The sequence below is a fragment of the Xyrauchen texanus genome, chromosome 41, assembly GCF_025860055.1.
Source record: "Xyrauchen texanus isolate HMW12.3.18 chromosome 41, RBS_HiC_50CHRs, whole genome shotgun sequence".
Classification (NCBI taxonomy): domain Eukaryota; kingdom Metazoa; phylum Chordata; class Actinopteri; order Cypriniformes; family Catostomidae; genus Xyrauchen; species Xyrauchen texanus.
The window spans coordinates 11,750,840-11,768,656 of NC_068316.1; the positions used below are offsets into that span (position 1 = coordinate 11,750,840).

At 38.7% G+C, this 17,817-nt stretch overlaps 1 protein-coding gene across 11 annotated transcripts in view; it reads left to right on the forward strand.

The window, feature by feature from the left end:
* cnksr2a (connector enhancer of kinase suppressor of Ras 2a) overlaps nucleotides 1-17,817 on the forward strand; it is a 110,408-nt gene that overhangs the window by 922 nt on the left and 91,669 nt on the right. The gene's annotated exons all lie outside the window — the stretch shown is intronic.

Consider the following 17,817-nt stretch of genomic DNA (forward strand, 5'->3'; position numbering starts at 1 on the left):
TTTAAGGGCAGTATATGGGAATATAACGTAAAGGTAATGCAAACGAGGCATCCTCAAGTAAAGGCGATCAAGACAGGCAGCATCTTTGGTGAAAATGCACCACGCGCGGAGGCGGAGGTGGCAATTACGCACCTTCCCTGCTCTCGTGGGCGAGGGCGGCGTGTCCAGATTCGTCATCACAATAACAAATCTAGCAGTGAGTTATCGAGGTTGTATCACAGGATTCGAGTGTGTCCCTGTAGGATAATGATTCACATATCTGTGATTTAAGGGTTGCTATTAAAACGAAGATTATGAAGGCAGCAGATCATGTCAATATAGGAGATTTTAAAAAAAAAATAATTTAGATGGATGAAAATGACTTGGTTAACCTGGAACCAGGGTCTTAGGGGGGTCATAGGTGTCCTCACCCAATATTCAGATTAGTGGTCGACCCATATGGGTTTATCAATGTTTGATTCTTAAATTCTTAAATTTGGTAAGCCTCAATATGAGGTTACAGCCTTGTCTGGAGCTTTTCTGTAGTTTACATTTACATTTATTAATTTGGTAGACACTTATATCCAAAACGACTTAAGCTATTTATCTTAAGGAGACAGTGCTACCAGAAAACTACTAGAAAGTTTCACTAGCATCAGAATAGTAGTATGCAAGACAGATTAGAGTGCAACCAAAATATATATAATATATATATATATATATTTTATGAGTGAATTGTTAAGTGCTCTTGGAAAATATGTGTTTTTAGCCATTTTTTGAAGACAGAGAGTGGGTCTGCTTGACGGTTGGAGTTGGGAATGTCATTCCATCAACGGTACAGTGCAACTGGAAATTTGGGAATGTGTTCGGGTGCCTCTTTGTGTTCGTACAACAAGGCACTGCTCATTAGCCGACTGCAGGCTTCTGTTGGGAATGTAGCTCTGCAGAAATGATTTTAGGTATGCTGGAGCAGACCCAGTGACTGTTCTGTATGCCAGCATCAGAGCCTTGAATTTGATACGTGCGTCAACCAGCAGCCAGTTAAGAGAGACAAGGAGTGGTGTAACATGCCCTCTCTTTGGTTCATTAAAGACCAGACGTGTTGCTGCATTCTGGATAATTTGCATGGGCCTGTTTGCGCATGCAGGGAAGCCTGCAATGAGAGCATTAAAGTAGTCCAGTCAAATTATAACAAGTGATTGAACAAGAAGTTGTGTGGCATGTTCAGAGTGGAAGGGTCTTATTTTCCTCTTTCCTTTAAATGTTTTTTTTTAAACGTTCTCCCCTTTTTCTCCCCAATTCCCAATGCGCTCTAAGTCCTTGTGGTGGCGTAGTGACTCGCCTCAATCTGGGTGGCAGAGGACAAATCTCAGTTGCCTCTGCGTCTTAGATCGTCAACCTGCACATCTTTTCATGTGGCTTGTTGAACGCGTTACCACAGAGACATGGCACATGTGGAGGCTTCATCCTTTTCCCCGCAGCATCCACGCACAACTCACCACGCGCCCCACCGAGAGCGAACCACATGATAGCAACCACAAGGAGTTTACCCCATGTGACTCTACACTCCCTAGCAACTGGGCCAATTTGGCTGCTTAGGAGACCTGGCTGGAGTCACTCAGCATGCCCTGGATTTGAACTCATGAATACAGGGGTGATAGTCAGTGTCTTTACTCGCTGAGCTAAGCTTTGAGATGTAGCTTTGAGATGTGATCTGTGAAATTGAGTTTGTTATTGTTGGTTAACTCTAGATTTCTGACCGTTTTGGAAAGCGTTACTGTAGCTGAATCCAGCTGCATGGTGATTCCATGGCTGGAACGGCAAGGAACTCAGTCTTTGCTGGGTTAAGTTTGCTGGTGTTCTTTCATCCAGGCCGAGATGTCTGCCAAATAGGCAGAGAATCGAGCAGTCACGGTGGTGTTGTTGGGCTGGAAAGACAAGCAGAGCTGTGTGTCATTGGCGTAGTAGTAGTAAGAGAAACCATGTGCCTGAATGATGGGTCCCAGATATGTTGTCTATATAGAGAAGAGAAGTGGCCCAAGCACTGAGCCCTGAGGTACCCCAGTAAGTAGCTGATGTGACTCGGACACCTCACCTCTCCAGGCTCCAGTGGCCCAAACAGGGCATGAAGTATTTGGGCATTTTATTCCCAGCAAGTTAATTTTGATCCCTTAATAAAAAGGTTTTCAAGCGATGTGGGCTGGTGGGCTTCATTACTTTTATCTATGATTGGGAAGGATATTATCCAAAATTTTACTATCTGCTACAATCTCTCCCTATAGATGTCCCCCTCTCTTATTTCAAGCAATTTGATAGCATAGCGAAGACCTTAATTTGGAATGGTAAGTGTCCAAGATTACATAGGCCGACTGACAAAGATCGGCTAGGTCTACCCAAGATTTTGTTTTATTATGCATTCAGTCTTCGAAATTAGACACATTGGTTGCTTCCACCTGAGAGAGCCCCTCCCTGGTTTTGTATTCATCAGGAAGTTTTTGCCCCTATTTCGCCATTGCAAAGCCTTTCTATCAAACTAATCGGAGAGGTTAAGTTACACCCTGTTATCTCACATTTGCACTCGGTATGGACAAAAGTGTCCAGAGTGTTTAATTCTGAAATGTATTTTAATGTTACCTCAAGCATATGGCTGAGGCCAAAATTATGTATTAATAAGTCTCCTTTCTGCTTGTCACAGTGGATTGTGAGGGGGTTTACTACACTCGGTGACCTTTTTTGGTGGCAGTGGTGGCTCAGCGGTTAAGGCTCTGGGTTACTGATCAGAAGGTCGTGGGTTCAAGCCCCAACACCACCAAGACACCACTGTTGGGCCCTTGAGCAAGGCCCTTGAACCTATCTGCTCCAGGGGCGCCGTATCATGGCTGACCCTGCACTCTGACCCCAGCTTAGCTGGGATATGTGAAAAATAAATAATTTCACCATGTATATGCAGAAATGTATGTATAATGTGTGACAATTGGTCAAATTAATTAATTAATTAATTAATTAATTAATATGAGAGTGGAGTGTTGAGATCGTTTGAAAATTTGGTTCAACATTTTGGGATTCCCAGAACTCAGTTCTATAGGTATTTACAGCTGCACCATCTATCCTGTATTGTTTTTGGGAGTAGCATACACCCCTTAAAGCGGCAGATGCTCTGGAAGAGGTGATTACTGCTTTTGGAAAAGGTCATGAGGCATCAGTGTAGTACTCCCTGTTAATTGAGAGTTTGGAGGATGGAGCTGTAACTTCTATCAAGAGATTATGGGAGAAAGATTTAAACTTGATATTGGAGGAGGAGTGCGGGCTAGGATTCTCAAAAATCTAGAGATGCAAAGGTTGCTTTATGCAATTCAAGATTTGACATAGATTCTATTGGACCCCCTCTAGATTGTATAGGCTTGGTCTTAAAGAAACACACCCACCTGCTGGCGATGCCACTTGGAGGATGGAGACACAACCCATGCTTTTTTGGGGGATGTGATAAGATCCAAGTGTTTTGGTTGAGGTTCAGAATTTTGTTTGTTTAAATTTTACTTAAGAGTTATATACATTTCCGTAAAAGCAGGGACCACTTTTAAAATTCATCAGCCTGTTTTTGGCAATTACTTGCAACATTTTGCTATTTTCTCTGTATCTTAAAAATGTACTAATAACGCTTTTAATTTTGGTGGTTTTGTTCCGATCAGACGAACGGCTTTGATAAAGTCGTTTCGGAACTAATTTTGCAGTGGCAACAGGCCATAAGGCAAACCATAACAAATATAGTATGTTTGCGCTCGGCAAGCCCTCCCTAATTTAACGAGACCAGTGCGGTGAAAATAGACCAATGCTACTAAAAGTGCTAAGCTCACAAAGTAAAAAAAACTATTTTCCACCACTAGGTGGCACCGGACCCACACTTCTCAGGCACCTTCAGGGCATGGTTCTGATGACACATATGCATTTTCATAAAGATACGCCAATGCGTTAATAAAATAAAGCATTTTGTGACTAAATTCAAAATGGCCAACGCCCAAAATGGCCAACATGGGAAAATTGGGTATCGTTTGACTCGGACCAGTTTTATCCTTTTTGGCTAAAGCGTTCAATAGATATAAGCCAAAATAGCTGTTTTTGCCATCTCCTGACCAATAGGGGGCAGTGTGGTGAAACTCTGCAGGTGACATCAAGGCATGATGACAATGACAAATAACAAGTTTTGTCACAATCTGTCAAAGCGTTGCGGAGATACAGAATGAAGTCAATTTTGGCATGCTCGCCATCATCTTCATGAAGCCATTTCTCAGGAATGATTTCTAACATCGAAATTTTGTGTAGCTCTATCTCATGGAAAATAATTTTGTCTATATGACTTACAGTTACTGTTGGTACCAAATTTGATGTGGTATCAGTTCAGACTGTCCTCTAGCTGTGTGCAAAATTTCATAACTTTCCTGCGAATGGTTCTATGGGCTGCCATAGATTCTCATGGCAAAAAAATAATAAATAAGAGCACTAACGATTAAAATAGGGGCTTAACCCCTAATTATAAATATGATCAAAAAATAGCATGTATCTATAACATGTTAGTTAACATGTTAGCATGTTAAAATCAGTTGAGAACTCAGTGGTTCTCAACTGATTTTACATCGGAAATCATGTTACGACCCACCACAGATGAGAAGCCTTTAGATGATAGCAAGATTATCATTAAATGTGCCTCCTAAATAGGCTATCACTTCGGCGGCCGCCGAAATATCTTCAATTGTCCGTTCCCTGCTGTCCGTGATGCAGTCCGAATAGACCTGCGACTCACCAGTTGAGAAACACTGCTTTAACTCACACTCTCACTTATGTCAGACCCTCTCGCCTCACTTCTCTCTGACATTTCTCTGCTGCATGTGTGGCGAAAGTTGACGAGTCTGACAGGCAGTCGATGAGGAAAGGAGATGCGGACGCGCAGGTGAGATTCTCCGTCTGGTTGCATTTTTTTTTTCAAAACTGTAGATAAGCAAATTTACATGGTATGAAAACCATCAATTTTCATGCCGTGGTATACTGTGAAACCGGTATACCACTGCAACCCTAGTCCTAACCAGTGTTATGGTCACCAGACAGGTGATTTTGAGGAGTTGGAAGTCGGCTGGAGCGCCCCCCCCCATTTCAGGAGTGGTGCTCGGAGATGGGGTGGGTGGTGGCTTTAGAAGAAGGGTCATAATAGAAGGTCAAGTTAGCTAAAATTACACAGATCAATCCTTATGACACTATATTTCTCATGCTTTGCAGTTATGTTAGCTTACCTGTCCAATAAGAAGAATGCCAAAATCCCCAAATCCGAACGAAGGTCCCTCCAGGAATCAAATGCCCTGCTGATGTTCACTCTAGTTCTCGCTCGACCACGCTTAGCCAGATGGGATTCAGTAGATAACGTTTTTTTGTTTAGTTTTTTTGGCTTACTCTGAGTTTGTGTAGGAGTTGGTGTTGTACTGGGAGCTATAAGTTTGCTGGATTCCATCTCTAAGATAACGTTACCTAGTGTTGCAGTTTGTTGTCACTGTTGACTAGTGGAAGAGAAGCACTGAGGCAAGGCTTTTGGGAGCGTGCATAAACGTCACATCCTTATGATTTTACAGGCAAAACCGACCCGCTCCCTTCGCATGAAAATCGGTATACAGGCTTTAATTGGTAACCTAGAAAGTCCGGGAAGGACTAATTTTTTAAGTTGCATTACAGTCCGTTCACACATTGGCAAAAAAAGGTGAATATTACATGAAAATTGTTATTTACATTTTTTGAGTACATGATATTAGTTTTAACTTAATAAACTTAAAAAGATATTTTTGAAATATGTGAATGCACTTTATTCAGTGTAGAGAGATCAAGGAAAGTGTATGTCATTATTGAAAAATGCCTGTTGACATTGTAATTGAAATATTTCAAAATGAATCGATATTTAATCAAATTGTACTTGGAATATAATTGAATTGAGTCAAATTGGGAAATCGGTGCCAATACCACTACAACTATTCATATGATTGGTAATGGCATCCAATATTTTTTAAGGGGAAAAATGCTATTCCAGGGAAAAAAAAATTGCCCCTTCATGCAATGAAAACTCTAATAAGTTTATTCTACTCATCTGACTGAATGAACTTGTTCCCTCAATTGAACTGAGTAATGGCATCTCCAAAACGTATGTAATTAAGTTAAATTACCTTGGTGTTCATATAGAATGCACTTAACTATTTAGGTTAAGTTACCTAGATGCAAGTAGACTTAACTCTTATAAAACTCGATTTGCTCTTTAAATATTGTTGTTTCTACTGTTGTTAATAATTTTAATTGAATTGATTCAATTTTAGATCAAACAATAGCACTGGTCAAATAAAGATCATGACTGATTCTGGATCAGTCATTAAATAAACTTAATTCTCCAAAGAAATGCATATACCTGCACCTTAACTGCACATGCACAATTATTAGTCAACAGGGTCCAACTTGATAATGGGACACCGATCACCCTAATGGTGACATCACAGGAAACTATATTATATGCTACAATAATACTACAAAAGAGCTAAAACCTCTATACATTCTTAATTACAACTATATAAATACCCCCATAACTTCCCTTTGACCAAGGAAACGTAATTAAATAATGCAAACGCAAGCATTATGGGTATTCCCAATACCTTCAATTTTGTACTCAAAAGTTTGAGTTATTAACACATATTAAAATATTAAGTCTATGGATTTCAAAAATAAATAATTTCAATGAACTTATTTATTTTTAGAGTTATGAGCACAAAAAGTAATACTTTTTACAATTTGATATTTCCAGTAATTACATCTTAATTAAAAACATCACTTCAGTCTATTATGACGGACTTCAGAGGATGAAATGATGCCAACTCCAACCTGCATCACCTCGGTCTATTGATGGACTACGATCTTGAAATGAAATGCTTAAACTAACTATTGCCAACAAAAGCCTTCATCAGCCAATTAACAAGGACAATGCATCTATGTGAACTTCTGCAGTTAATCCATGATGGACTTCAAAGACTTTGTTTGAACTGTAAGATTAATGTTACAGTTCAAACACAATCGATGTTTAATCACTGACCCTTAACACTTAGTTTAATCATTTTAAACCATGATTTTACCTATACATAATTAATATTTACATTACATTCATAATGTTAGCCAGAGGGGAACTGGCCCCCACAGTGAGTCTGGTTTCTCTACATCTCTACATTAATCTACATCTTATGGAGTTTTGTGTTCCTTGCCACTGTCGCCTACAGCTTGCTCACTGGGGTTATTAATACAATTATCATTTAATTATTTTTAAACACTATTAAAAATCGTATTTTATCTAAATTACACAATGATGATTAATCGACTTTATAGACATTACAGTTTTATCGTCTGTTAAAGCTGATCTCCTGTAAAGCTGCTTTGAAACGATGTGTGTTGTGAAAGGCGCTATACAAATAAAATTGACTTGACTTGACATCTTTAAGGTTTACAGTGAGGAAAAGTTAATTTCTGACACTGGATATTACCATATGTTACCATTACTCTACCATGGCCACAGTACTTTTTTAAAGGGTTGTATTGTTTATTGACATACTTTTTAGCAATTGCTCTCATAATTAATCTATGCAGGCATATGCTTCCATGGTATGAAAGTCAACAAAATCAATAGTGGCTTGGTGTGGGTACTGATGTAATGATTTAAGTATCAGCCATTGAAAAATCCATCTGAATTTAAATATTATGGGAAACATTTCCCTCTAAATGTCTATGATGGTTGTGGCCCTGAGGAGCCACCATAGTCATTGTCCCAGTTACCACAATTACAAGCACATAACCTGAAAAAGATAGAGCTGCAGTTTTACCTGCCTGTGAAGAGCCGATTAATTTAATAGCACCGCTAATGCAGCTCACACTGAGACAGGATGTAGCTGAATCAGTCCGGTTTAAGCTGAATTGTAGTGAAGGCTCTGGTGTGTCTGTGTTGGAGGGGATACATGAGCTTTGGGTCAAGCTGCATCTGTGACATACAGAAAATCTATTTTTCAGTTTCTGACTCAGAGGGGCAGTGAGTGTTTTGATCTATGCCTGTACATGCTGCGTACATATAGCCAGGCCTACACTTTACAATCAGTACACCCCCTCAATGGCCCTCTTTTAATGCCATTATGGTGTTTCCAATTAATTACCTAGCGCATGCTCACACACACACACACACACACACACACACACACACACACACACACACACACTGGAACCAATTATCTAATGTTAACATTATTACCAGTGGCTCTGACAACGTAACTATTTTCAGCATCTGGGTAGAGTTACACCAGCTGTGCGTAAGGTCTCACGTAAGTTGGGATGTAAAGTTCACACTAAGGGCTTAGTAACTACTAGTTATTTTGTAACTAAGTCAGTGCTTAATTTGGTTGCACCACCTGTTCTTAAGGCAAGACATAACTAGTAGGTCATAAGCTCTCCATAAAGTAATGTGTAGTTATGTGCATAATACGACATTTACCTGTATTATCAAATAAACAGCCTTCATATCTGTTCACAGAAGTGTTAAAAAGATGTGAATTTCAGTTTGATCTTTCTACTGTTGATGTTCAAACCTTGTTTGCTCACGTAACTGTCAGCTGTAATAAATTATATCCCCATTAAAATACGATATGTAATAAAAGTAGATTTGATTAATAGTATATCTGCCCTGTGTAAATAACAATATATAGGAAGTGCTTCTAAAATAAATAAGAGGTGATAAACAACAGGCTGGAAAAATATAAATTGATTAATTATACATTTACATTTATGCATTTGGCAGATGCTTTTATCCAAAGCGACTTACAGTGCACTTATTACAGGGACAATCCCCCCGGAGCAAGGACACAACAGTGGCATCTTGGTGGTGCTGGGGCTTGAACCCCCAACCTTCTGGTCAGTAACCCTGAGCCTCAACCACTGAGCCACCACTGCCCCATTATTTATTTTAATAACCTATATATTTTTTTAATGTGTTGAAACTTGATACCGGATGAAGAACCATGAAATCTGTACCGTTAGAATGGTTTCATGCTGAAGAGATGCTTAAAAGTAATTTTATTTTCTCTCTCATAAATGTGAACGAGTGTAAATGTCAACATCATACTGTATGTCGAAATTATTGATGCTTGTCAAGCAAAACATGAGCTTTTTGATGTCATAAAATAGCAGTCTACTTTTTTATTCTGTTACTCCTGGTCGGAGGCTTCCGTAAATATTTAGTTCATACGTAGGGTTACATTCTAACTAAGTTTAATGGTGCAACACGCAAATATTTAGTAGTACATAATCTTATTCTGCTGTTGAAATTAATCAAGAGCATGTAATTTTATAATTCGCTAGCGATCTAGTAACAGCTGCGCCCTGTTTGATTGACAGGCGGCGTATGTGTGTGTGCTGAACATGCACGTATGTTCCGAAAATGCTCACGCTAATGCGCACCTGAACGGACAAATACATTTCAAAATTCCAACAAAATGCCTGTCTTGGTGAGGTATTCATGTTAACACAGACAGTGGAGAAAAAAGCAGATTTGTATTAAAATGTCAGACTTGTAAGTATAAATGTAAATAATATAGACCTGCTGCTGTCTAGTGTGTCAATATAATAATAAAACCACCATAACAAGAAAATGAGAAAACAACTCACTGCTCTTGACTGGGTAACTTTAGTAGCTTTAAAATGGATAAATGTATTATAATCATAGTAGTAGTAGTTTTATGTTGCATTTCATTCTGAATGTATCCTTGAATACGTGATACTGCTGTTAAATGTTTAAAGCTGTAAAAGCTCTTAATTTTCTTAATTAGCATTTTTGTTCAATTATTTTGAATCTATTTCTATTCATTGCTGTTTTTTATTTTTATTTTATTATTGAATGTTTACTAGTCTTAAATAATTACATAAGAACTTGAAGCCATTTTTCCATAATTAACATATTATTTAGTGTTATTATTTGCTGTGGTTTTGAAGCTGTAATTTCACTACAGTCAAATTTCACTACTAATTTTTGGTATTGAAATAATGTATAGACTTTATTGTACTTGGTAAATCTTGCTGCAATAACATGATGAAAAAGTAGATCTCATTCCATAGAACTATGAGTATCCCTACTGTTAATGGTGGTGATGGAGGCTTTCCTTTATTTGAATACCATACGTAACATAATATAATTATCATATAACAATAGCCTCCTGCCCTACCCATTGCAGTTTACATTTCTGTCACAGAGAATTTAGTTGATTGCATAGGTACACTATTAGGTTGGGCATTGGCCATAATTTTAGAAAAATATACAACATAAACTTTGACATGTTACTTGAGCATGTAACTTAAATTTTTTTCTCCAGACAAGTAACTTTTTTTACTCTGACTAATTTGTGAAGTGAATGACAAATTTACTTGTCCGCAGGACAAGCACATGACAATGCTTATTTTCGAGCCCTGGCTCAAATGTATGCTCTAGTCTATTTTGTGTTTTCACCATTTGAGTTAAACTCCATCTCGTTTATGCTTTGTGGGTGTGACTTTTTTGCTTTGTCATCACTATTCATATCTACAACCAATGATAAAATTACTGCTAGGGCACAAAATTGTTTACAAGAGCACAAAATTCTTCATAGATCAAGCCTCTTAATTTTGCTCTAAAAGTGCACCAGATTGATGAATTTAACTTTTAAAATGTACATAATTTTCTTACAGGGGACCACACCCCCGAACCCCCTTAGAGGGTCTGTGGTCAACCCAGCACAGTCTCACAAAATCCAGTGGGAAACACTGCATTATTAAAGTCTTGATAATGCTGGAATTGTATATTGGTGGTCTGAAGGCTGCCTGTTTTTTCCCCCCAACATCAAGAATTTAAGTTTGAATTGACATTAATACATGCTGATGAAAAGTGTTGATATTAAGGTATAAGAGTGTGCCGTTGTATTCTGATTAGCCTCAGAAATGTGGAAGCTGTCTGGGGTCAACTAGTTCAGACTGTGATTAATATGTGTCTAATGAGAGGTGTGAGGCTGGAAGAACAGAGAGAAAGAAGGATGAAGATAAAGATGCGAGCAAGGGAGGGAGACGCAGCGCTCAGACTGATAATTGTTAAATGGAGGGTTCCTAAAACTTGCATTTTTAATTCTCTTTAATTAATACATTACTTTTCTCTGTGCATTTGTTGTAGAGTTTTTGAGCTATGCTCTGCTGCAGAAGGACTATTTAATATATAGCAATTCAGAAAGATAGTAAAAGTAGTAGTGGTACATTGGCCTGCACCCTTGGGACCTACAAGATTTAACAGAACGATTTGTTCTGTTCTGAAAAAGCATGGCCCCAGTGCCTCTGTTAAAGAAATTGTTCACCCAAAATGAAAAAAAACTGATATTTATTAACCCTCTTGTCATTCCACAACAATATGACTTTCTTTCCTCCTTGGAAAATAAAAGGAACATTTTGTAGAATGTACTGACCAGTGACCACTCTAGTCTTTTCCATATAATGCAAGTAAAAGTAGATTTGGACTGTTGAGCTCCAAAACTGAAAAAAATACAAAAATGACTCACGTGCTATATTCCAAGGCTTCTGATGTAATAGCTTCTTGTGACGGACTGAAAATGAAGTTGATTTTCGCTGAAAATCTTGCCCTCTGCTACAACTCTCAAATAACGATATCGATATTAATCGGAAAAAAAACTGTAAATACATTTTCGATATCGATGATAAACTTTTGAGTAATTTAACATTTTTGCCCTATGTTATACACCTAGAAAATATAATCAATTACTTGTCGTTAAAACGCAAGCAGTTCAGCAAAGTTACACACACAAATAGCTAATTGAATCACAGTCATGAAATCAGCTGATTAGGAAGTATAATGCCTGTTAGCAGGCAGCCATGCTGTCATGAAAACTGGTAATGAGGCTAGATGAGGCTCTGTAGCCGCTAGCTAGCAGCTAGTAATCCGGCTAATGTGATTTCTTTGTGTACCGAACAAGACAGCACTGACAATGCAATACAGCAATCGACTGAACACAACAACAACTCTGACATCCACACCAATGCTGTTTATTTACAGTATGTACTATGCAGTTAAAAGTTTTTTCATGATTCATATTGCTGTCACAGGCAAGAAATTATTTCTTCTTCTTGTGATGTTTATTGGCAGTTGGCAGTCCAGCTCCCATTACTGCCACCTACTGAGGTGTCATCGAAAAGAGGTCACACACACCTTATTTAGGAATAAATCGTAAACTAAATATACTTTAAAGGTAGCTTACCATCTGGAGTTTACTTGTAAAAAACAGGTTATGATAGATGACACATTGTAGATCAGAGTTTCCGCTAGAAAAAAATGGTGCCGGTCACAGAGGTTTCGTTTTACGGACATTTTGATGATATGTCGGTCATATATCGCCTCTTAATTAGTCAAGTTGAGGAAAACTGGAGGCAGTCTATGTAACTTAAAAAATGATATAATCAGTCCGTATAGAATGCAACATATTATTATTAGCTTAACTTTCAAATAGACGAAAAAAAAAAACATGAACGTCCGATTGGCGTCAATCAACGCCAATTGTATTTTACTGTGGTTTCACACACATTCACTTTTTGAAACATTGAGGCACGGATGTACCTAATACAAATAAATAAACCATCTCCAGTTAACTAGCAGATCATTCATTTAGTCCGTTATTAAATAAGAGATCTAGCGCTAAAATCTGTTGTTTTTAAATCAAGCTGAGCGCTCGTGTCCGCTGCTATCAGTTGCATGGACGACGCGCTGCGCGAGTTGCGCAATCTTCACTAGGACGCGCGTTTCAATCTATCGCCGTTGCGGAGACTCTCTATTAATTCCGGTGAAATCACAAAATAAAATGCACACAAACGTGTCCCTGCTTGATATAGACTGTAACCATGCACGGATGAACATAGGCTATTCAGTTTTGATGATAGAGAAAAAAACTGCACGAATGCGCGGATTAGAAGCACTGATCTATCTATAATGAGATGTTCCTGATTCACCATCGTCTGGCCTCTGAAAAAGCTTTTAAAGCTAGTCTGCCTGGGCCTGGCCATATTTGAAAAGTCTCACTCAATCGTTCGTTGTTTAGGTCTATATTGCAGCCGTTTTAGGCGTGCGCTTTATTTGAAATGCAGCATGCGATGTTGTTTCATAACTTTCAAACGATAGAGCCTGTTCCTTTATAACATAGCAAGAGATCGGTGTATTTTTGCTTTATACATTTTAGGCTTATTCTCAAATTCAGATTGTGTTAGGGGGACGGGATTATTAGGCAATTTTAATCGGACAATTTGACCGGAGAGATTTAATTTTGTCGGACATTTAATTTTTTTACCGGCCAATGTCCGGTAATTACCGGACAACGGAAACCCTGGTCACACACACCTTATTTAGGAATAAATCGTAAACTAAATATACTTTAAAGGTAGCTTACCATCTGGAGTTTACTTGTAAAAAACAGGTTATGTTTATTAATAGGTATTAATGGCATGAAATGTACATCATGATAAATATAGATATTGAACAATATGAAAATATTTTTTGGACATATCCCCTAGCCCTACTCTCAAATCAAATATAGAGCCATTAAATCACATCAGGTTTGATGTGATCATTGATGTCAAACCTCATGTGACACATATGAAGGTGGCATATTTTAATGAAAGTGGACTGCGGAGGGCAAGTTTTTCAGTGCATAATGTCAGTGAATACATTTGAACTAATTTAAGTAAACTTTTTTGTAATTTTGGAGCTCAACAATTTAAGAATTGTTTTAATATATGTAAAAAAAAAAAAGAAGGGGAGCCAGTACATTCCTCTTATGTTCCAGGGAAGAAAGAATATCATACATGTTTGCAATGACACAAAGATATAAGAGTAAATTTTCATTTTGGGTGAACCATTCCTTAAAAGAAATCTAGCTACTATCAGCAGATGTTGCAAACTAACACACACACACACACACACACACACACACACACACACACACACACACATGTTGTGTTTCCATGTTTTATGGGGACTTTCCATAGACATAATGGTTTTTATACTGTACAAACTTTATATTCTATCCCCTAAACCTAACCCTACCCCTAAACCTAACCCTCACAGAAAACTTTCTGCATTTTTACATTTTCAATAAACATAATTTAGTATGATTTATAAGCTGTTTTCCTCATGGGGACCGACAAAATGTCCCCACAAGGTCAAAAATTTCGGGTTTTACTATCCTTATGGGGACATTTGGTCCCCACAAAGTGATAAATACACGCTCACACACACACACACACACACACACACACACACACACACACACACACACACACACACACACACACACACACACACACACACAGTTCCAAAGTCATTTATAACAACGTCTGTTTGTTTTTAGTTACTCAGACCATTAGCAAGACATTTTAGGAGGCTATATGAATACACGCACATACATATACATTGATCTTATACAATTCAGAATGCAACAGCTGGAAACATGGCTGCAGGCTTTCTGTGGGTGTGTGTATGATTGCTCCTTCCTCTTGATTAGCTTTGGGACTGCAGGGCTTTAGATCTAATCAGCTTCTGTCACATCACTGCAGCCTTGCAAACTCTCTCCATCACGGTCTCTCTTACTTTCTGTTTCTCGCTCCTTCCAATAAGTGCTGTGCATAATCTTCTTTGCCACCTGCCAGTGTATATCTGCAATGCTGCCCAACACATTGCACAGAATGAAGAAGTAAACATCTCAGCCTCTGATTGGAAGCCTAACTCTGATGCCAGTGCCTCCATCTCTGTAAAGATTAGGGTGGTGCTCTATGGCTGAAATAGAAACAGCGTCTCTGTATTCACAGTTAGACTTTGGTCTTGGTCCTGCTGTGCTTTTGTGGCTTGCCTCAGATAGAGACATTGCCTCAGAGGGAGTGTTCAATATAACGGTCCAGGCTGCCACTGAGCTGGGTGCTGGGGAGTAGATCCTATAAATGTGCTGACTGACCATTCAAGTCCTGAAACTGTAACTGAGATATTTTGGTATCAAGATCAGTTTGGTTGAGAATTATTTATCACATGGATACCTGTGAAGAATTGCTGTAGGTAACTGAGCAATGAAAAGAAGAAAATATACAGGATGTGTTAACAAACCCTCCAAGTTGTTCCTCAGAAGCTCTGTAATAGCTCTTTTTTAATAGGAATTCTCATTTTTGCTCATTTAAAATAGCTTTAGTCTCCGATAGGGCTGGGTAAAATTATTGATTTTCCAATTATTTACAATCATTATTTGAATGATCCCAATATCTGTTCTAAAAACCACAAGATCAGTTTTTCTTTACTTTGAAATGTACATAATTTTTGGTCTATCTGGTCTAATGGAATTACGTGTCTATGCCTACATCATTTATGTTGCTCATTGTACATATCATGGCTGTTTCCTGGTGAAATAAACAGTAGAGGTGATAAAACAACATTGACTTTTATTCCCTTTCACACAAATAAATCATGAGTAATAAGGGCTGATTATCATGCTCATTTAATGTTCATAAAAACATACCTTTTGCCCTGTTTCTCACACAATGCTATCTTATGAGGAGTGTGATTTATTCCATTGGGAACACAGGGGCTATTTATTCCATTGGGAACACAGGGGCTATCATACAACAGCTCCTTCAAATCGACCGATACAACTAAATACAACTTCCGCACAGCACTCGCTCTGACCATTGCACTGCACACTGCAGTTATATACATCCTCTGTCCTAGATACAGATACAAGCCAAATTCAGCTCCGCAAGAGGTGGATCACACACCGCGTGCCAACACATTCATAATTATTTCGCAAACTCATCTTGCCTCTCAGCCGGTGCCGGTCCTACACTATTTGGCACCCTAGGCGAGACACTCCAGTCTAATTTTTATAATATATCATGGTATTTATATTGTAAGCTACTCCAAGGAACATGTCCAGTAAACATGGTATTGGCTTGGTACGTTTTGGTACTTTTATGTGCTTTCATGTTTTATATTTTGATACACTTTTATTTTGAAAATGTCTTTACCGAAAATGTCTTTACCTGCAGTAGACAATCGACTGCACTCACACTTGAAGTCTGAATGCAGCTGCAGGTTTTGTTTCAATTAATTCCAAGTAAATATCCACTTCATTTAGTATTGTATTTGTCTTCTGTCTTTTAAAGCATCCCGTTACTGTTTTAGTCTATGACAAAGCACTTCAAACGATTCATTGAGAAGAACCGACTCAAAAGAGTGATTATTTCGTGCATCGCTCGGATTCACAAGCCCCACGCTCGTGAGCCTATGGCTGTGTTCACAATGGCATACTATCCATTCTCGTTTCACTGTTTTTTGCCAAACACAGATATAACAGAAACAGTAAGTGTAGTATGGTAGTAAGTTATTTAGTACACGGTAACACTATATATTCCATGGAGGGTGCCTCTACATGTTATCGGAACGCACAGGGTGTATATTGTTTGACGCAGATTGCATACATGCTAAAATTGGCTCGGTAGATCTGCGCCCACCCAAGCAATGCCGCCCTAGGTGCAGTCACAATAACATGAAGCAATTGCTGCTACAAACTTCCACTCATCTATACACTGTAACATCACTTTCCCTCCTCCCATTAAGACAAATACTTCATGCTGGTAAAATCAATCTATTATTTTATTTTACAGACAGTTTTCTCTACTTTTGACCATACAACTTAATTGCTGCATAATTTTAAAGCTTTCAACAATCTGTCATAATTTTACACTCCACCCAAGTTTAAAGTAACAGGTATAAAACAAGTTAATAAACATCAGACTATGGTATTCATCTGGGCACTCAGTTTCAGGTGCCTTCTAAACCAGCTTTAACGTCGTTCGTATGCACACGCAAGCATGTTTTCTGACATTGTCTCACACATGTTCCCGACATTTAATCTAGCAAACTATTACATTCAGGTGTCCGCAGATGCTACATTTACCACGCTACAATCTGTTTATATTGGCACAACACATTCCTAAGCAGCACAAATGTGCTGTCCAGGTGCTGCAACTGAGGTGTCTTTCAGGCCATGTGACTAAACCTCCCACTACACAGCAAACAGTGCAGTGCACTGTCCAAGCACTGCAACTGTGACGTCTTTAAGGCCTTACGACAAACTCCCACTACTTGGCAAAGAGCGCAAACGTGCCGTCCAATTGTCACAACTGTTCACATGACACATCCGCAGCTCATCATTTAGATCATGTATCTTAGCCTCCATGGCTCCGTAACCCATATTATATCACGCATACCAAATTAACCATCACACACCTAGCAACTGACAACTATCAGGCTGTTTCAGGTCTTCCCTAAACAGTTCACCATAAGCCTGCATCTCCGCATCAATCAATTACATTCGAACCTTGCCTACCATATGCCCTTACGTTGAATGACGTGCTCAACCCATTCGTTTCACAGAGTGAGTTCTTGCTTATTTGGACTGTAAACTTATCACATGAAAACATGGGCACTTCCTGTTAAACGCAGCTTGAGTCCGCACTCGAATGCTGTGCAGGCCCATTCGCAGCTTTGAGCAAGCTCAGCCAAATTCAGCATAAGCATCCTCAAATGAGTCGTATGCTCTCCCATTGAATGCTGTGCTGTGAACCCCAGTTCCTCCCTGTTCAGAACTGAAATTTCTAGAAATCACCCTCTCAGACTCCTTCATGCCCCCGAACCCTAACATATAAATCAGACAGGTTGTAAATGTCTCA